This window comes from Fundulus heteroclitus, chromosome 21 (genome assembly GCF_011125445.2).
Source record: "Fundulus heteroclitus isolate FHET01 chromosome 21, MU-UCD_Fhet_4.1, whole genome shotgun sequence".
In the NCBI taxonomy this organism is placed as follows: domain Eukaryota; kingdom Metazoa; phylum Chordata; class Actinopteri; order Cyprinodontiformes; family Fundulidae; genus Fundulus; species Fundulus heteroclitus.
In genome coordinates, this window is record NC_046381.1 from 30,019,685 (window position 1) to 30,041,306 (window position 21,622).

At 45.6% G+C, this 21,622-nt stretch overlaps 1 protein-coding gene and 1 long non-coding RNA gene across 2 annotated transcripts in view; both read left to right on the forward strand.

Moving 5' to 3' along the window:
- The window catches only part of armc4 (armadillo repeat containing 4), a 212,094-nt gene that overhangs the window by 17,862 nt on the left and 172,610 nt on the right, over positions 1-21,622 (forward strand). The window lies entirely within an intron of this gene.
- On the forward strand, positions 19,323-20,942 carry LOC118556818. The gene is made up of 4 exons (XR_004927391.1): positions 19,323-19,578; positions 19,664-19,726; positions 19,917-20,009; positions 20,804-20,942. It is a non-coding gene; the product is annotated as an uncharacterized LOC118556818 (long non-coding RNA).

Here is a 21,622-nt window from a genome sequence, read left to right on the forward strand (position 1 = left end):
AAAATCATAGTGATTAGACCAGATAACACACACTGAACAGATTTAGAACCATCTGTTGCACCAGAGCATTTATGCACACATTTCCTTTTATTTTGGTTTCATCCACTGCTGCCTACAAACATAACGCAGTGATATTAGAGCAGATAAAACAGGAAGAGAAGCTGAGGCCAAAAACACATGCTGCTCAATGGTATTTCATTTAGTCTGGGTCTTTCTGTTTTCTGGAAGTCATTCACAGCTCTCTGAACCTATGAAAAGCTTTTCAGTGTCTATGTCAAAACATAAACCAGAGCTGGAGATTTCTGCAAAGCCCAAAGCTCCTGTTCTGCAATAAGGTCTAACCAGATCCATTACACAAGCCACAAACAGTCAAGCACAATTTGACCTTTAGAGCAGCAGCAAAGCTGTCGAGTGGTTCATGCTCAGGGTTTTAATGTCGAGCTGCTCTGCACCACTTTCATCTGAACAACCTGCAGAGGCCTGTGTGCTGGAAGCTGCAGGGCCTCTACTAAGGCAAGCTTTGGGCAAGGAACACACTCACACACTGAGGACACATGTTTACACACACAGGGCCAGAAGACTAGGACTGTCACCTCACAGCTACTCTGTATCAGTGCTGCTGGTTGGTGGCAGCGGTGAGAAGATGACACTAAATGTTGTCAAACACGGGTTTTTATGGTGGAGGAAGTTGACTTTGTCCTCACCTCTAAAACAGTAAATATCTTGGATTGTGTTCCTCCTGCTAGTAACTCCTGTTCTTTGCTCTCCCACAGCAACTGATCCACCTCACAGGCTCTGATGACAGCAAGCTCCAGGAGTTTGCGCAACATCCGTCTCCTGTCACTGGCCAATCAGAGGGCCGCTTGTTCAAACGAGAACCCCTGATCTCAGCAGAAACCCTGGAAACCCACAAGAGACTGAAAGAAAGGTATCAGGATGGTGAGAAGAACCGGATGTTTCCAGATCCTCCAAATATCAGAAATAATTAACAAGAACAAGATGGAACTGAAGAAATAATTATTTTGGGATCTGAAAAGGGCAACATTATTAACATTGTCATGTGTCCTGTGTGATATGAATATAATTCTGAAGTCACTATGGCCTCACGCCACTCGGACATAGGAGCACGGGCCCACTGATTGCAAGGCCCAATGCTGTGTAGCTACTGTGCTGGATGTTGATTGTTTAGGATAGACTGTCTTTGTTTTGTCTCATGCCAAGGCCACTAGGGAGTATTAAGGAGAGCCGAAAGCAAGGAGGGGCAGAGACAGGCAGATGCAGACTGCAGTGGGGTGCGATTACTTTCCATCTATGTTATCTCTGCTCTGTTTCTCAATAAAAGTGCTGGAACTTCATCACTTTCCTTATTCAATAACTCGAGGAAGTCAGTTATTGTTTAGAACTCCAACCACAGTTGCAGAAAACCAACTACAGGCTGTTTGAAATGTTTCTTTGATCAAAGAGAAAAACATCCCAATTAGCTTCACAAGCGTTTCAAATATTTTCCATCCGATAATCTGAGAATAGATTCAGATGAAAAGTCTGATCTGGATTGAAGAGAGTCTGTTTGTTTGTCCTCTAGCTTCTGTCTAGCCATAAACTTTCATCCTGAGCTCCTTGTTTCCATCAGTGACATCATCACAAGTTCATCCAAACACTCGGGAAGGCCTCCTCTGCCTCTCCGATATTCAGCACCTGGAAACTATGATGATCTAAATTAAAGATACATTTTTAGGATGTTCCTTTTGCCAAGTGTGTTTTAAAAGTGAAACACTTTGGAGCCTCCGACTGTATTTGTTAAGTGGTTCAAAGGAGACCACAATATCTAAACATCTACATCTGCTTGTAGTAGTTCAGTCTGCTCTCATAGTTTCTATCCATCTCTATGCATATGAACAGATCCAAAGTTGCAACGCAGCGTTTAGATTAGAACAAGAAGACATTTTGGTTCTGTTGAATACACGAAGTCTGAACAAACACTGTATAAATAGCATCCAACAATAATAAGCCTTTGATGTAATTCTGTTGGCATTGGCAGAGTAGAAATATCTGAAAAGTGGTGTGTTGTGCTTACACAGAAAAATTAATCCTCTCACTGTCTAGACCAGTGGTCTCCAACTTTTTTAAGCCCAAGATCCCCGACGTCCACTTTGGTGGGAAGCAAGATCTACCTGTAGAGGTGTTGCAAGAAAAATAGCCCAGATTCTACTTCAAACTTGAAACTTTTTAATAATGAATGAGCTCATAAATCAACTGTTTTTGAATTACATAAAATGTTTTGGTCCAACGGGACAAATTAATGCAACAAAGAAAACATTGTAAGTAGCATATCAAACTGGCCATAGCTTCACATCAACTTCAATTAATCTCAACACAAAAGTAAAGCGATGTCATATCAAGTGTTATGCTTAACTTCTGAAGCTTCATTAAAGTCACATTAAAATCAACATTTTACCAAATAGAACTCTAATTTTAACACAATTTTCAATGCAACTATAGGTACAGCTTTATATCCAACACAAAAAATAAAGGCGTGGTCTATTTCCTTTAGTATGAGGTCGCCATTTTGTTCATAGAAGACACACACTAACAGTGAACATATTACATGCAGTATTATGCTTATCCACTCAAGTTACATAGCATCAGCATTTTAGGAATAAAATCTATTATAAAAATAGAACTGTAATTGTGTTTAACAGAATTCTCAATGAGTGTAAATGAGCTCAGTGTAGTTATTTACCATCTTTATGTGTCATTACTTTTCTCATTGACATCACATGTTAAAACTGGCATGTTACTCACCCAGGTTAGTGAGATGGCTGTGACTAAATGCTGTCTGTGAGTGCCTTGTAGTTTGGCTCATAGCTACTGACAGCTAGTCGGAGACAGTCTGTGAGGTGTTTGTCAGTAAGGCAGCTCCTGCACTTTGATTGAATTATTTCTATCTGTGAAAACGCCATTTCACAGAGGTAAGTGGATTCAAAGTAGGCACTCACTCTTAGTGCACATAAGGTGAGGAGGGGAAACTTCTCCCTGCTGACAATTCCCCAAAAGTTAGTGTCCTGTGATTGTCTTTCAGCTCAATGTCATTTACCAAATCCACCATGTCAACCCCACTAGGCAGAGCAAATACTGTACCTGCTGAAGTTTGGCCGCCACCTAGTCCACATCAGTGGTCAGGAAAGGATTTAAGACGAATGCACCAACATGTTCCATGGCGTCTAATTTTACCAAAACGCCCACTTTGTCCAGGTGAACACAGTACTCCTCAGGGTGAAAAGCATCCTTGTCTCCAAGTTGGAAAAGTGTGTCAGCCAACCTGTTTTTCAGCAGTGTGTTCCAAACAGCCAGCTTGGCCTTGAACGCATTCACTGCGTTGATCATGTGGGGAAGGTGTCAGTCTTTTCCCTGGAGCTCGTTGTTCAGTGTGTTCAGTTTTGCCGTCAGGTCAAGCCACTGATCATCTGACAGCTCCTCACACTCCTCGTTCCTTGTCTCCAGAAAGAATTTTATCCCTGGCAGCAAATCAACAAACCGCTGCAGCACTTTGCCGCAACTCAACCACCGGGCATCATTCACAAAGTCGGGAAATCGCTGTCATTACGGCACATCGCAATAAATCCAGTGGGTATGCCGCGCATCGGTGGAGCTCCATCAGTGGTAACTGCCACCAGTTTGTGAATCGGGATGTGATTGCATTGTAAATATCCTCACCTCTTGTTCCCTCCTTTAAATACAAAAGAGTGAGGACATCCTCTTTCATTGTAGTGTCTGGGAACGCCTTCCTGACAAACACAACAAGCTGAGCTGTGTCCACTACTGTCATGGTTTAGTTTTGATTCGGCTTTGGTTTACTATTATTCTCAGTTTTTCCACCTTGTTTGGGTTTTAGTTTGTTAAATTTTAGTTTCCTCCTTCCCTTCCACTCAGCCTTCACTCCACTCTCCTTGCAGTCAGTCACACCTGTTAGTAATTATTCAGTCAGATGCATTTCACCTGTTAGTCTTTCTATTTAAACCTCCCTCGGCCTCACTTTAGTGCTGGTCCATCATCATTCTACACCCTCTCCATGCCAGTCCCTCAGTAAGTCTTTGTATTTTCTTGCTTGTTCCTGGAGAAGCTTTGCTTTTTGTCCAGGTGTCTCGTGTGAACTCCTAACCTGACAAGCTGCTCTGGAGAAGCGCTGCTCTGTGCCATGGTGTCTCCAGTGGTCCGCTAACCTGACTAGCCGGACTGACTCCAGTACCACCTCCTCCAGTCCAATAACAAACGTTGGTTTTCCCCTTCCAGCACTCTTTACCTTCAATAAACTGTCTAAACGTGCTCTGTGTGTGTGTGTGCTCAACCCGGGTTCAGAAGACAAATCCTGACAGTACGGACCGGCCAAAATGAACCCGAAACACACACAGAGTCCGCATGTTGGAGCCGGTCTGGTACCTCCCTCCCTGGTTGATTCTGTGAAGCTCTGCTTTCAGGAACTGAAGCGCAGCCAGGCTGTGGTCGCTGGTTTGGACTCGCCGCACCTGCAAGCGGAGGCAGCGGCCATGGTTCGAGCTAGTTTGGGGGAACATATTCTGACCTTGGCACGACAGTGTTCTGTGTTTCCGGAACTGGCGTACCTTTCCCGGGAGATAGATTGGGACTTCTGGTCGAGAACACCTCCGCCAATTGGCTCTCCCCTTGCCACCAGCCTTTCCGCTGCTCCCGCCACAGCTCCGACCTCAGCCCCTCACTTGCTGCCCCGCTCCTCCCGGTGTAGACGCCTGGTTCGCCAGAGCAACAGTGCAGCCGCCGTTCTGCCTGAAGCCCAGCCGGATCCCACTGTGCCAGTTCCGACGACTGAGGCCAACATCACCTCCTCCTTCCTGGTGTGTCGGACTGGCGTTGTCGCTGCGGCTTCGGTGGGATGGGTAGGAGGCTTCCCGGTTCCCAGACATCTCGGTCACCATCTCTTGGATACGCAGCTGGTCCCTCGGGTGCGGGCCCAAGCAAAGGATCGGTGGTCGGCAGTCCCGCCGGTCAGGGCTCCGCACATCGAGGAGACACAGCCGTGGGATTTCTTTTATGGTGACCGGGACGATCTCCTCCCCTGCTGGCCGACTGCAGCTCCTCCGCCACTGGCCTCATCAGGGAGTTCAGCCTCGCCAGCAATCTCAGAGATGACTGCTGCACACGCCACGGCCCTAGCCAGCATGGGTGTGCACGTCCCTGATCAGCCCGAGGCCTCCGTGGGTGCTGCTCTGCCTCAGCCCGAGGCCTCCGTGGCTGCTGCTCTGCCTCAGCCCGAGGCCTCCGTGGGTGCTGCTCTGCCTCAGCCCGAGGCCTCCGTGGGTGCTGCTCTGCCTCAGCCTGAGGCCTCAGTGGGTGCTGCTCTGCCTCAGCCCGAGGCCTCCGTATGTGCTGCTCTGCCTCAGCCCGAGGCCTCCGTATGTGCTGCTCTGCCTCAGCCTGTGTCCCACGAGGAAGTCCAGGAGGACCTGCCTCCGTCCAAGTCTCACGAGGCGGTCCAGGAGGACCTGCCTCCATCCAAGTCTCACGAGGAGGTCCAGGAGGACCTGCCTCCGTCCAAGTCCCACGAGGAGGTCCAGGAGGACCTTCCTCCGTCCAAGTCCCACGAGGAGGTCCAGGAGGACCTTCCTCCGTCCAAGTCCCACGAGGAGGTCCAGGAGGACCTTCCTCCGTCCAAGTCTCACGAGGAGGTCCAGGAGGACCTGCCTCCGTCCAAGTCTCACGAGGAGGTCCAGGAGGACCTGCCTCCGTCCAAGCCTCGTGAGGGGGTCCAGGAGGATCCGCCTCTAGCCTCGGTTTCTGCCGAGACCCGTAGCCTGGCACCGCCTCAGACTTTTCTGTTTGGCAGGCGCCGCAGGCTGCGGACTCCGAGCTACTCGACTTTGCCTCGTCGGGGCCGCCCTCCTCAAGGGCTTAGTCGGGCGATGCTGCTCCACCGCCTGCCTCGTCCAGGACGACCTCCACGAGAACTCTTGCGGCTTAGCAGCCGTCTTTGCCTGCGCCCTTAAGGCCAGTGCTTTCTGTTTTATTTTGTTTAAGCTCGGCTTTAGTTTTGAGTGATTTAGAATTCCTCAGTTTAGAATTATTTAGGGGGTTCTTTGTTTTCTTAGAGTTCTTAGTCTCTGTTTTGCTTTTGTTTTTTCCTGCTCTGTTTTAGGGTTCTAGATTTTGCCTTAATTTTCTAGCTTTGCTTTCTCATTATAGCTTTAGTTCTCTGCTCTTCACGTTAGTGTACTTGTTCATGTCCTAGTTTTCTTGTTTTGCCTTAATTTCTAGTTTAGCTTTAGTCTCATAATTCTGCTTTAGTATTTTGTTTTGACTTAGTAGTTTTTTGCTGTAGTTTTTCTTTGTGGTGTTATCCCTGACCTAGTTTTCTAGTCTTGCCTTTATTTTCTGGTTCTTGGTTTGATTCTTTATTTTGGTCCCAGCGCGCCTTAGGTTCCAGCACTCCTTAGGTCCTAGCACTTGTTTAGACTTCCGACCCCTGATTATGAGCTGTTTCACGCTCCTTAGCTTTGGCTAGTTCAAGCTTCCTTAGTTTGTTTTTGGCCTTCTTGTTCCTCGGTCTTCTAGAATTTAGACCTCTTGGTTCCCCGGCGTGTTAGAACGCCTTTGTATCCTGGTTTATAGATTTCAGGGCTCTCCTGGTGTGTTGGGACGCCCTCTGTTCTCGGTTCCCCGGCGTGTTGGGACGCCCTCTGTTCTCGGTTCCCCGGCGTGTTAGGACGCCCTCTGATTCTTGGTTCCCCGGCGTGTTAGGACGCCCTCTGACTCTTGGTTTCCCGGCATTTTAGGATGCCCTCTGATTCGTGGTTCCCTGGCGTCTTAGGACGCCCTCGGTTCCCCGGCGTGTTAGTACGCCCTCCGTTCTTGTTCCCTGGCGTTTTAGATGTTCCTGCTTCCCTTGTGCCCCGGCGTTTCCCTCACGCCCTGGCGTTCTCTTCCCCAAGCCCCGGCGTTTCCCGCACGCCCCAGCGGGTTTCCCTTGGCGTTAAGTACACCCGTTCCTTCCCCTTGGCATTAAGTACGCTCATTCCTTCCCTTTGGCGCTGTCGTGCGCCCGTTCCTTCCCTTTGGCGCTGTCGTGCGCCCGTTCCTTCCCTCTGGCGTTTCCGTGCGCCCGTTCCTTCCCTCTAGCATTTGTGCGTCTAGTCTTGCCCGTTAGCCTGGTGGCGATGCTCGCTTGTCAGCATCTGTTAGACGCGTTGTTTTTGCCTACCAGGGGTTGTTAGAAACCCCTTTAGTCCGCTTTCATTTTTACTTTGTCTTCGATTGCCCGGAGTGGGTAGTTTTTTGTTTGATTTTTAGCCCGCCATCCGTACCACCCTCCACCCACCCTGGTCCGATCAGTTTGATTTGACTCTAGCCCGCCATCCGTACCTCCCTCCACCCACCCTGGGTTGGTGGTTGTTTAATCTGTTAGGCCGTCCGGAGACCGGCCTTGAGGAGGGGGGGGGGGTAATGTCATGGTTTAGTTTTGATTCGGCTTTGGTTTACTATTATTCTCAGTTTGTCCACCTTGTTTGGGTTTTAGTTTGTTAAATTTTAGTTTCCTCCTTCCCTTCCACTCAGCCTTCACTCCACTCTCCTTGCAGTCAGTCACACCTGTTAGTAATTATTCAGTCAGATGCATTTCACCTGTTAGTCTTTCTATTTAAACCTCCCTCTGCCTCACTTTAGTGCTGGTCCATCATCATTCTACACCCTCTCCATGCCAGTCCCTCAGTAAGTCTTTGTATTTTCTTGCTTGTTCCTGGAGAAGCTTTGCTTTTTGTCCAGGTGTCTTGTGTGAACTCCTAACCTGACAAGCTGCTCTGGAGAAGCGCTGCTCTGTGCCATGGTGTCTCCAGTGGTCCGCTAACGTGACTAGCCACACTGACTCCAGTACCACCTCCTCCAGTCCAATAACAGACGTTGGTTTTCCCCTTCCAGCACTCTTTACCTTCAATACACTGTCTAAACGTGCTCTCTGTGTGTGTGTGCTCAACCCGGGTTCAGAAGACAAATCCTGACTACTACATCCAGTGATTTATCAAACTGGAGTGAAAAATATTCACTGCCTAACAAGTCTTTTAGCACTTGTCAATCCACGTCCCACCGACATTTCCTCAACCCTCCTCGCCACTGTGTTGGGGCCAAGCTGGATACTGCGGAGCGCAGTGATGGCCATTGCCTCCTTGAATGAATCGCCATCTGTAAAAGGCTTCTTGTGTTTGGCCAGATGGTGACTAATCCGGAATGAAGCTTCAGTTGCAGCCTTATGTTGAGCAGCAGGTTTCGTGAAAAGCGGCTGCTGGGTCTTCAAACTCACTTTCAGCTCAGCAACTTTGCTAGTGCGGATTGCGCTCTTGGCGGGGAAACTGTCTTGACGTGACTTTGACGTGGTTGCTATTGTGGTGCCGCTTCAGATTTCCTCTTATAGACAGCACAATCGTTTGTTGGCACAGCATACAAGCACACTTGTCTTTCACCACGGTGAAAATAAATTCCTCTTCCCATTCCTCATGGAAATGATACGTTTTCGACTTTTTTCTTGGAGCTGCCGCCATACCAGCTGACCACATCACCATCTATCTGCTGTCACCTATCAGCTGTCCGGCTTTACAGCTAGTGCCTTATGTTGTCATTTTGCGACAGTTAATTTGCCAGCTTTATTCTATCATCGGGATCTAGAGGGAATGTTTCAAAGATCTACCAGTCAATGGCGATCGACGGGGTGGCGACCACTGGTCTAGACGGTAGAAGAATGCAGACAAAAACCCTCAGCACAGAAAAGCAACATACACACAACATTATAAGCATAATGTACACAGCAAAGGCAATTGAGTCATAGAGGGGGTGTATTTATCGCTATGATCATGTGGATGTGTGGGTGTGTGCGTCAGTGTAGGCCCATAATTGCCCAGTAGCCCCTCCCCCCCAGCCATATTCTCAGATGGTAGTTCAGTAGAGAACTTTGCAGGTCACAGGTGTCATGAATGGGTGCAGGTGGGGGCGGAGTGTCTTGTTTGCATAATATCCAGGAGAGTTTGGGATATGGAGCCAAATTCTATAACAAGGAGATTGATTTGTCTGAGGCTCACTGTAAATTCTCTGGGCCGTCCGGTGCCTGCCATTAGGATGGGGGTACTGTGACATGGCAACTCTTTTTTGCCCCTCCTCTGTTACCTGCACTTTACCAGCCTGGTTGAAAACACCTGCTCCCAATCATCTCCTCCTGTGTATTTAAGCAGTCTGTGCCCTTCCTTCCTTGCCAGTTTGTCTTAGCTTCTCCCAGCAAGCATTCCAGCACTTTTCCCCCCCGAGCTCCTCAATGCCTCGTCTTCTCAATGAGAACATTTTAATTATTTAATTGAGTAACCAGATCCATAATTTTCGATTCATATGATTTGTAGAAAAAGGCTCTGCGAGAGTTAAACAGCATACAGACAAGAGAGCACAAGCAGAAGTTCGGGGAGGAGAGGGCAGAAAGGCATCCGCCTTCGCTGAGAACTGGAAGAAAAAAATCTGGGCTCGTCTTCTGTTCCTGTTTATTAGAACCGGTCTGTGTCAGGCTCAACAAGCAAACTGTTGGCTTCAATCATCGTGCCGTTCTCACATGTTCCTCCTCCTCTGATCCAGCTGTCCTGGTCCCACTAGGATCCGAGATGCTCAGCTCTCCACCAGAGATGCCACCACAAAGTCTCCCGGAATTTTCATCAGTAATATCTGCTGCATGCAGGAACAGAATCTTATTAAAACATAGAAAATATGTGGCTGAAAAAAAATCTTTATCACTCTTTGAAGTCTAAGCACCAGCAGCTGCTTGCTCGGGTCACTGGAAGAGTGCGATGAGGGAAGAGTGGCTGAACTTGCTGGTTTAATGTGGAGATGTAACTTCCTCCACAAAACACAAACTGTTGAAGACAGAAAATCAGAGGGAAAAATCCCACAGATCAGTAGATCAACAAACTGGTCAGTGCAGCATAAAGTGATCTTTGGAAAAGATCCTAAAAATGTTTAAACTGAACACAGTGACTCCACCGTGTGGAGCTGAAATGTGGAGTTTACCTGGGAACAAAGCAAAGTTAGCTTGACTTTCAGTGTTCGTCACAACCCAATTCAGTGCTGTGGACTCTGCAGGAGAGGGTTCTGGTACCGTGTTCTTAAAGGTTCTGTCCCATCAGGTTGTCCCATGACTGCTGTATACCCTGTGGTAAAGTTACAGCATACTGCCATACTAGTGTGGTCCAGTAGCTCAGCTGCTGTCTGCCATCAGGCAGTGAGGATGAATTATGGAATAAACATCAGCCAGTCAGATCAAATGCAGCTGCAAGAAATTATGGAAACATTAATGAAGAAAGATTGGAAAGAGACCTGTTAGCTCAAATAGTTGAAAGGCTTTTAAATCAGGACTTAAAGAGGATTTGCATCAAAAACATCTTGGTTGTTTCCAGTCAGCTGGGTCTAGAGTTTGAAGGAAGTACCAGCAAAATTGGATGGTTGTAAAACTGAAAACACACATGGAGACTAAAGGAGACATCAGAAGATCAGGACAGAAAACTGTCAACAACATGCTCTGAAAGTTGGAAGTGTTCAGCAAAGGAAAAAAAAAAAACAAGTGAATGAATGAAACAAGAATCAGCAGTTTCAGCTCTGATCAAATATTTACTGACAACTGTGTGAAGAAAATCAGCACATCCCCACGGTTATTGATGATATGAGGCTGGATGTCAGCTAAAGGAGCAGGAGATTAATTCAGTTATTTTGAAATGGAGCAGCTCCTTTAAAGTTAGGTTTAAATCCCCTCTCCCTTCTACTGCAACGTATGACAAAACAAACTAATAAACAGGCAAAGTTCTCTCTAAACATTAGAAGTGGCTTTTCCATTTCCCCCAATGAACCATGCTGCACGGCAGGAGCAGCATGGTTCCCTTGTGAAGCTGCCATCATAAACATGCGGGTCCACAACGGCCTCTCAGAGCTCCTCCAAACACAGGACCCCGCTCTCTGCTAGCTGAGGACTGAGGCCTGAACACGGCTTCTGTTCTCAATCAGAAATGAGCTTTTCTATCATCACTGCAGCTTCACACCATCAGGCCTGCTGGGACCCATTTCCTCTGCTCAGATGATCCCTCATTAGAAGTCCTGTCCTTTCAAATGCTGAACTTCTCACCATTTACTCTTTAAACACTTTTCTCCAACAACACTAAAAACTGACATTTCCCTCCCTAATAGTGGGAATAACAAGCTGCAATAAGAAGAAATTAATAAAATAACTAAGCGAATGAACACCACTGGGTTCAGTATCCAGGCTTTAAGTGTAGTCTCCATAAAGGTTTCTGGGATATTAATGATGCCTTCATGGGTCATGAAAGCTGTGGGTTTAGTGTGAGTTTATTTCAAGCATCAAAATTTAGATTGGAGCCTTAAAACCTTGGTTTCTATTTACAGCATAACATCACTTTTAGAGCATTTTATGCAACAGCTGAGATTAAGTGGTAAATGGCTTGTACACATATAGCGCTTTATCATGTCCAACAACCCCAAAGCGCTTTACACTACAATCAGTCATTCACCCATACATTCACACCCTGACGGTGGTGAGCTATGTCAGTAGCCACAGCTGCCTTGGGACAGACTGACTGAGGCAAGGCTGCCATTCAATGGTGCCACTGGACCCCAACAGCAGGCAATTTGGGTGAATTGTCTTGCCCAAGGACACAACTACTAAGACCATTGAAGTGGGGGATCGACCTGCCAAGTGCAGGACAAACTCCCTAACTCCTGTGTCACTGTCGCCCCACAGATCAAACAAACTGTACCAGGAAAAGATAATTTCATATGCAAAAGCAGATATTGTATATGTGTTCCATATGTACAATATCTGCTTTTCCAGAAATAAGTTTTCTCAGTTTGACCTGAGAGTGTTGAAGACAGACTGGAAGTAACGCTTCAACAGGAAAAGCTCAAAGGAGCTGACAGCTGATAAAGTCCCAGTCACTGTGGACTCCATTCTGATAAGAGGAAGCTAAAGCTGGGAGAGTTTTCAGTCTCTACTTTCAGGTTTTCCTGATGATTAAGTCGAATATACAGAGTTCCTGAGAAGATAAAAAAAAAATGTGTGACTAGTTATCCGCATCTGATAAAACTTAAATGTTCAAGTCAAAAAGAGATAGCAGTCACCCAATGGGTGTTGGAATGCTGCAGATGACTCAGACCTGTGTGAAGTGCTAACAAGACGTCTTCTGTAGAGCGATTTTCCCTGTAAGCGAACTGGAGGCTGTCCAGGCCAGCAGGGATGGTGGCCTTGATGTTGTTCAGGAGGATTCTCTCGAAGTACTTCATGACTGGGGTCTGAGCAACAGAACGATAATCATTGGGGCAGGTGATGGTTGTCTTTTGGGCACAGGCCTTATGATGGAAACGTTGAGTGTTGCTGAAAAAAGGCCACTGGTTGGTTTCATAAGGTCACTTTTTAAAGAACAAGGTTGAAGTGAGTTTTCCTTTGTTTATTTCCTGTCTGTCTCTGCGGCTTCTTTGAAGTGTGATGACACTCCGAGTACTTTCAGATTTCTGTCTGCATGAGGTTCTGTGTGACCATTAATCCATCTGTGTCCCCACTTCCTGCAGTTCTACTGAGCTGTAAATGAGAGGAAAGTGAAGCAGTTCTGTTCATTTACAGTCAGGGATACTGTGTGGTTAAGATGCTCAGAGCTTCCTCACACAGCAGATATGAATGAATCGGGACATTCTCCTAGCTGCACGATTGTGAACAAGAATCCCGGCAAGGTTTCTCTCCCTGGAACGTAAACTAATCTGAGAGCTCCATGTGGCTCCCCACCAACACTCTTATTATCCAAGATTTTTCATCAGGAACTTTCATCAAGCTATCACTGATCTGGACCTGAGAGGAAGACATTGAGCTGAAGGGACCAACATCCAAACAACTAATCATCAGCAAATAATTATGGACCGACCAACTTCAGTCTGACTGAGGAGATAACCAGCAGAACCTCTCAGAACAGGTCAAACAGTATTGGCTCTTCCAGGCTTAATTTCTTCCTCTGTAATTTCAGAGATCAATTCCAGTAACTCCTAACAGCTCTGAGGTTGACTCCTGATGACATTCAGTAGACGTGTCCAGACAGAACTTTATTCAGGTCACTGATTAATGTCCAAAATGCTGAAAGGTTTTCTGAAAGCTGGATTTTTAACAATCTACTTGTTTTCTCTTCAGTTACACTTTCAAAAGTTGGTAAGCAATCCAACAAATCTTTCTGGGGCTTTAGAAGCTGTCTCTGAGAGACAGTCTGTAATTTAAGCCTGGTATACATGATGTCAGGTCTGAGGTTGTTGTTGATGGACTAAAGTGCAGGCAAGAGCTCAGAAGTCACATGCTGAAGTGACAAGGTGGTTTAATGATAAATAAATAAATAACAGAACTTATAGGAAGGTAGACGAAACAAGGATCAGGAACATGCCAAGGAGGGAACCAGAACAGGGGTATCATAACAGAGGACCTGAGAATGAGTGTGACTAAACTGGCTGAATAAATAGAGGAGGAGACAGAAGGAAAGACAGGTGGAGTAATTAGCACAGGTGAAAGCTGCAGAGGTAAATTAAGTTGAAGGAGAGAGAGATCTGGCAGAGACAGGAGGGCTACGTTCCCACTTGTTGTGCAATTATGCACTGTCTAAAAGTTATTTAATGTTTCATAAATAACTCTCTGTCTGTTAAGTATTGTCTGGTGATGATCAGCTCTTAAACTGATATCAAGACAACGGTTGAAAGGGATGAATTCGAGCACTAGCGATCTTTTAACAGCAAAACCTGCACACACATAGAATAAAGGAGTGACAGCTTCTTTTCAAGTTCAAGAATTTATTAACAGAAATAAAATGAACACCCAGAGAACATCACTATGTAATGCTGTTTACCTGAATTAACACAATATTTCGATTAATAAATCCTCTCTACTAGGCTAGTGAAACTTAACTAAACTACCAAGCAAAATGAAGATAAAAAAGAAGCTAAGCTAAGGAACTATTTACATGCAAAACAAACAAAAGACAAACAAAAGTGGTTGATCATAATCAGAATACTTCAGTGAATCCTGGTTCACTGCAGATCTGATTAACAAAAACATGGAATGGAGTTAAAAAAACATCTACCATGTATTTCAATCCATTCACAATGCAAAGCCCAAGTCAAGCACCACATTATTTGTTGAAATAATATTCTGAGGACCGTTTTGTCCTGTAAAATCATTTAAATCAGAATCGCTTGCCTTTGTTTATGCGATTTTACCTCCAGCCGCTAGGGGTCGCTACAGCGATCGTCGCTAACCTGGTTAAAATCTATAGTTATCAAAATTATCTTGAAAACCGGCATTAATATACCATATTGATGCGGGAATAAGGCTCATAACACCATCGGAGGATGGCGGGGCAGAACAGTTACGCTTTATGCTTTAAAACGGACTCCTTTTTAGGGGTCCGAAACCGGATGTCAGCAAGGCTAATAGCAGTTTGGCTAACGTGACCTACCGGTTAGCCCTTTGTTCTAAACACCACGGTTTACAAACATTTCCCAATAAACCTTTTTCTTCACCCTCAGACCGCTGCCCAAACCTGTCCTTTTCAGTTCTGTTCAGTTTGGCCATTCACGGAATGGGCGTTGAAGGAGGAAGTTGTTGGTTAGCGCTAGCGGGCTAGCGCTTGGCTCTTGGCAGGCTAGCGTTAGCCTTGCAGCAGCATGTGGCTAACGGCGTGGTCGGGTCGGAGGCCTGGTCCTCCAGACAGACTCTGACCCCGGTTGCAGTCACAAATTAAGCAGATCTCTCCTCGGCATGGGGACGTTGCTTCTGTGCCGGCTTTTCAGTTCTGCGTTGCCTGGAACCAGCTTCGTCTGTGGTGCGCTGAGAAAGCAGAACAAAGCTGGCATAGACGGATTCCTTCACTTCGGCATCTGTTTTAAGCAGAAGTGAGAGACTTATCTTTGAATCGGCTGACAGTTTCTCCCTATGCCAGGGAGGAACTGAGTTTCAGAAAGGCTCATTCTGACTTAGCTCGAGGCCTCTTCCAGGCCCCATCGATAGTTCCCGGAGGCCTTCAGTCACATGGCTCCCCCCTCTCCTTGAGTGCTGGTCCTAAGAGGGTTTTGGAGGTGTGTGTCCCAGCAGCTTGGATTCAGGAGAAGAGACGAAGAGAAGTGATCTGGGCTCTTTGTCTGTGCTGTGTCTTATCTGTTAGGAGGGCTCACAGCTGACCTCCTGCTGGGAGAAAGGGCCGTCCAAGCCTTGAGAGTCTCGTGGTACGGGCAGAGTGGAATTCCTTTGTGACCCTTCCACTGTTCAGAATAGGGGGTTTTCAGCTGACGTCACGCTCACGTGACTACTCAGCGCGTCCGCCATATTGGGTGGCAGTCGTTTCGCACCGTTGACCTGCATTGTATGACGCCTTAGGCAGTATTGGAAGTGAAAAATGGGGAAAACGTGTTTAATGGTTGGTTGCACGGCCCGTGGAGGTGGAGAACAAAGCTCTTTCTATCGCCTACCAGCCGTAATAGTGAATCAGTGTGAAAAAACAAAACAGCTCTCTGAACAACGCCGTCACCTATGGCTGACACGGATATCCAGGTCCGATTTGGACGGTGTTAAGCTGGAATACGCGAGAGTCTGCGGTGCTCACTTTGTCACAGGTAATTAACTGTTAAGTATTTAAAACATGTAAGAAGAATATATTAATAATAGGGCTTGGGCGTTATGACTTATTACTTTCCGCGGCTGCCATGTTGACTGCCTCCGCCGCCTCTACTGCCTATTACTACCGCGTACTGTACTCCCTCTCTCAGCCGTGTTTTAATTTGATTAATTTCACCTTAACTTGATTTCAACCATGGTAAACCGTTGCTGTATTGTGGGCTGTAACAGCGCAACACATGATCGCCATGGGAAAAACATAGAAACAGATTAATTTTCCACCGCTTTCCTGCCTGGAGGCGCAACCACGGAGAACAACTGTTAGAGATAACAAAGAGTCGTTGGCTCGCTTGGATCGCGGCTGTAAGTCGACCGAACATAACTTTCCACAGTATCCCGATGTCAATGAGAGTGTGTTCTAAACCTTTGAAACACATAGCAGCTAGTTAAAAGTACATTACATGCGTGAGTGGTTGTTAGCACTAACGGTTAGCATGTGCCAGAGCCCGTCTGAGCGCAGCTTACCTTTGAACGAGTTGCTGTGTTCCCACTGTTTGCTGGCTTTATGATCTGCAGCTCCTACCGGCGCCAATACGGTAAATACAACTTAATTTTGCACTGGTCATTGTTCTGCTTAAATAATTAAAGCCGCGAGCGGCGTCGATCGGCCCTGCAGCCAAGCGCCTTCGCGCACCGCCGGCCGTCAGCCACCGCAGAAGCATGCGACACATTTGCGTCGGATTGTTTACATTTTTACCATCTTATTAAAACTCACCCGTCCACATATGATGCCGATTTCCTTGATGTACATAACCAGATGTGAACTGGTTGTGAGCCTCTAGACCCTTGTAAGCTCTCATTTCCTCAAGAGTGTGCAAAGGGTTTTCACCGAACACCAGGTAATGCACTATGTCGCCGTGCTCTACATTTGGCCAATCATCTGGATTACGGCTAAACAAGGCACCGTGGAGGGCATAGGGGTCCATATGGTCGATCACGGAACATTTCCTCAGATATACGTCCTTATCTGGTCGCTCTAGCGTGCTGGCGTACTTATCCATTCGCGATACGATAATACGTGTAGGACAACTAGAGATAAGGAAGTGTACCACCCAATATGGCGGACCGGAAGTTGGCCAGTGACGTCAGTGAAAACCCCCTATTCAATCTAAGATCAATTATTTTGATGATCCTGGCGGTAATATCACAACACACTGCAGGTCTTAATGTTCAATTCCGATTTTGTCAGGGTTCTCTGTGGTGTCCGCGCTCTAACTCTGCTTCACAGATGGTTCTAGTTGACTGGGGGGGCGTGGCCCACACCTGCGGCTTGTCAGGGGCGGATTCCACTAGCTTCCTAAGGAGTGCTCAGACAGATGGAAGACGCCAGAGTGTTAACCCAGTTGTGGTATGCCTAGGCCCCTGACCTGTCTCCTGTGCCTCATATTTGTGAGTTCTTGGAAATCCTGTTTTTGGAATAATTTTTGCCTCTCTTGGTGTTCTTCAGTTTTTCGTGTTTGGATTTACTCACCTGCCTTGACGTCGTGCTCAAAGAACCAGCTCCTCAGCATCCCCGCCGCTCAGATTTTGCTCTGGCAGCTCCCCTCATACTCTCTTGGTGGTACCAAGCCGGGCGCGAGAACCCCTTCCCTGGATTCACCTGGTTCACCCGCAATACTCCGGTTCTTCCATCTGCTCCTCCCGTCTGCCGTCAACTGCGCTCCGGATCCCTCGCCAGCATTACCATCTGTCAGCCCTCCAGTCACTCAGCCACCTGTTACCATCAATGAGTTACGGTCACAGAGTTCCCTCGTCATTACTCTTCCCGGATAGGTCTTCTCGACTAAATGGTAAGCGCCGCAGCTTCTGGAATTCTCCCCTGGTTCGATTTCTCGTAACTTTGTTCCTCTTTCTTTCCGTAGTCATTCCAGAGAGATTATAGTGTATAATGGTCTGTCACTTTTTAATTGACGGGTGATTAATGACCCTAATCATTTCCGGTCCCCCTTGATTTCCGGCCCCCCTCCCTCGATTTCCGGCCTCCCTTGACTTCCGGCCTCCGTCGATTTCTGGCCCCTCTTGATATCCGGCCTCCCTTTGATTTCCTGCCTTACCCATATTATATTATTGTCATTAATACGATATTATTATTAATATAGTTATTAACTTTATTATCGTGATTATTTAATGTCTAATGATTCCTTTAATACACATCCAGCTACTTAATTCAGTTTATCCACATCCAGTTATTTAATTTTTATACACGCTCAATCTGATGCTTAGCAGCAGCATACCACCCATATTAAATGATGATATTAATTATAATACAATTCACTTTATAATTATATCTATTTATTTCGGTTGTACACACGCAATTAATGTATCTTATATGCACTCAATCTAACGCTCAGCAGCAGACAAGCCACACTCTACGTGGAAAAAACCTCCTTCCCGCACCGTTGTGATTGCGCTGAAATAGAGAATCCTTAATCCTGATATAAAGCTCAATTCAGTCTAGCGGGACAACAAAAAGCGTCCTCATACTACGGTGGACACTCTCTTACTGATCACGACCCCCGAGTTTCACGAGTTCTGTAGAGGAGAGGAGGAGCTGTCTCAAACACATGTGGCACTGCAGGAAGGGGAGACAATATCGATCCGGCATTTGCAGTCAGCAAATTCGTGCAGGGCCTTATCTTATCATTTTCACACAACAGCAAAACCTTCCTTTCAACGAGCATGACATCCTTTCATTGTTAGTTAATAAACAAAAACACCGAGCCACTCAGTTATCTTCATCAACAGAGTGTCTGCTCAGCGCAGATCAGTGGATGGACACTACACTTCCTGGTCAGCTAGGGAGCCGAACAGGAAACCTCCCTGTTATCTCAATAAACCAGTGACCATCGCCGCTCAGTGCGCCACACACCAGGCCATTGTTAGTTAGCAGAACAGGAAAGCGTTTCAACTTATCTGAATAAGACACTGCTCCGCGCAGGTCGGGGTATCCGGCCTCGGTAAAACTTAGTATACCGCTGGAAGTAACGACTCTCTCAGTAAATGCATCCTCTCAGTACCAGAAATGTATAAAGATGCTCATTCGGTGCAAGGTAGTCATCAGTCAGGACCATGCAAGAAACCTCTTCAGCTTCGCTCCTCACTAACGCTCAGATCCACCCCGAGGGTCAGAACGCAAGCTCCAACCCACAACATGGCATACGCTTCTTTGGTAAGTTCTAATGAATATATTCTAACGATTTTTAAGTTATACGTTGAATATACGGTTGGGGGAATCCCCCCTATGACGCCACTGATCATGTGATACCGTAGTAATGTCACTTGGGGAATCCCCCCTTACGCTTTTCGGCTGTGTAACAATATATGTTTAATTATTTTTCAGACCTCACAGGTGTGGAGCAAGAAAATGTACTTTTAACACCGTTGAACTACGGTAGGATTTACCTTCATAAAGATAAAGTATCTAAAGTATTTAAACATACTAATACGTTGTTTTAACCATTTTATTTTTATTGTTTTAGGTTTTTTTGATGAGACGAGCGGTAATCCTTACCTACAGCACGGTGTTCACCAGGCTCAGCCGCAAAGAACTCGGCCAGAGAGTAAACTTACACTGAAAAACCGCCCGTCCCGAAGCAAAACCCGCCAGGACTTTGCCTCGCAAAATACGTCTACCCCTAAACAAGAAACAGATAAAGTCATTGATCTGCGTACACCACCGCCGGTTCGCCAACCTCTCTTCCTCCACTCAGCGGTAGCGGGCATTCAACCTCGCCAGCTGTTTGTAGCACAAACACCTACCTTGCAAAACAACCAAGTCCAAACGGATGTACCACAAGCAACGATTCCACCAGCAAACCATACCCATCGTAAGTTTCTTTATAACTCTGAAACTATCGATTTTATGTTTCTCAACCAGCCCAGTTTCATGTTCTCACTGTATGCCATTGACAGTCACACTGAGCGTTGAAACTTCAGTTCAGACGGTTCAAGACCAGCGGGAGACTACATCATACGGTAGGCAATTTGTGGGACATCCATGTGGCGTGCTACGTTAACACGCAGTTTCCGCTCTAGTTTTACGTGGGTTCGATTCCCCGGTGTGATGCATTTTTTTTTAAATCTTTTTTATGTATTTATTTCTGCTGCAATCATTGTATGCGTGTAATTCGCTCCATTAAAAAGCTCCCTCTTTCTTTCTTAACAGAAGCAGCCCTCCTGAGGGAAAACGGTGCTGAAGGTGCAGAAATACAACCCCCTAACGCACCTCAAACTGATCTGCCAGCAACCTCTTCAGACGGTGAGTAATACAGTTTTTTTCATTAATTAACTTAATAGTTAATTTATTATTTCTTTTTTACACTCTTAAAGTTTAAACTACTGTTCTGCACGGTTCAAAAACCTCCCTCCCTCTGTATGTTTCAGTTTCTCACTCTTTCAGTGTGTGTGTGTGTGTGTGTGTGTGTGTGTGTGTGTGTTTATTTCTGCTGCAATCATTGTATGCGTGTAATTCGCTCCATTAAAAAGCTCCCTCTTTCTTTCTTAACAGAAGCAGCCCTCCTGAGGGAAAACGGTGCTGGAGGTGCAGAGATACAACCCCCTAACGCACCTCAAACTGATCTGCCAGCAACCTCTTCACACGGTGAGTAATACAGTTTTTTTCATTAATTAACTTAATAGTTAATTTATTATTTCTTTATTTACACTCTTAAAGTTTAAACCACTGTTCTGCACGGTTCGAAAATATCTAAGGCCTCCTTCCCTCTATGTATGTGTGTGTGTGTGTGTGTGTGTGTTCTACCGTCTTAGTGGGGACCATCACAGGTTTTTAACCTCTGTGTGTATGTGTGTGTGTGTGTGCGTGTTCTACCGTCTTAATGGGGACCATCACAGGTTTTTAACCTCTGAAGTCAGGACATTTTACAAAGTAGGGCAGTGTTAACCTCTGTGTGTGTGTGTGTGTGTGTGTGTGTGTGTGTGTGTTCGAATCAGGCCTCTCCTCACTTTTCAACCCCATATGCTGTTTTTACTAATTTATTTAATTGTATTTACTTATTTATATCTATATACATATATTTTTTTTTATTTTTGCAGCCCCTGATACGATCCGGAGAAGACGATCCTTAAGAAAGAGGAAAAGACCCAGTCTCATTACACTAAGTTCTACCCTCAAGATAGTCCAGAGAGTGATTCCGAAGCTCGAGACAAAAGTGATTACGATTCGAAGGCTTGCAACGGGTAAATAATTTCTTTCGCCTACAATAAATAATGAAATCAATAAATCCCTATGTCCTTCTTTGTTAAATCTCTGTATTTACAATTAGTTTATTATATCATAACGAATCATTGTTCTTCCACCTCTTCACACACATGAAATCACCTTTTTCTACAATTAGGCCGCCGTATAATAAAATGAATAAATCCCCTGCATCCTTCTTTTCTTTATTATATAATAATGAATCAATGCATTTCACCTATTTCTAAATATGAAAGCATCCTTTTCTACAATTGGGCAGTCGTATAATAACTTCCCATTCATACTATATTAAATATCTGTATTTACAATTAGTTCATGGCATATTAAAACATTATATTTTCATCTCTTTCCACATATGAAACTACCTTTTTCTACAAATAGCTTGTAATATAATAAATGAATGTTTTATTCTTTCCTGATTATAGTTGTTCTGTTCTATTACAGAATCTGCATCGATTATTCAACAAATTCCATACTGCGGCCGCAGAGGAACCTACTACAGTCGGAGAGCTGAGGAGCTTCTGAGAAACTGCATCTTTCTCCTGAAAGAAAGCGCCAAGATCTCATTGCTACAGTAGAGTTAACCTTTTAAATTGTGACCTCTGTTAAAATGGGTAGCCAGCAACTGAGAAATGCATTGAATGAAATTGTTGAAG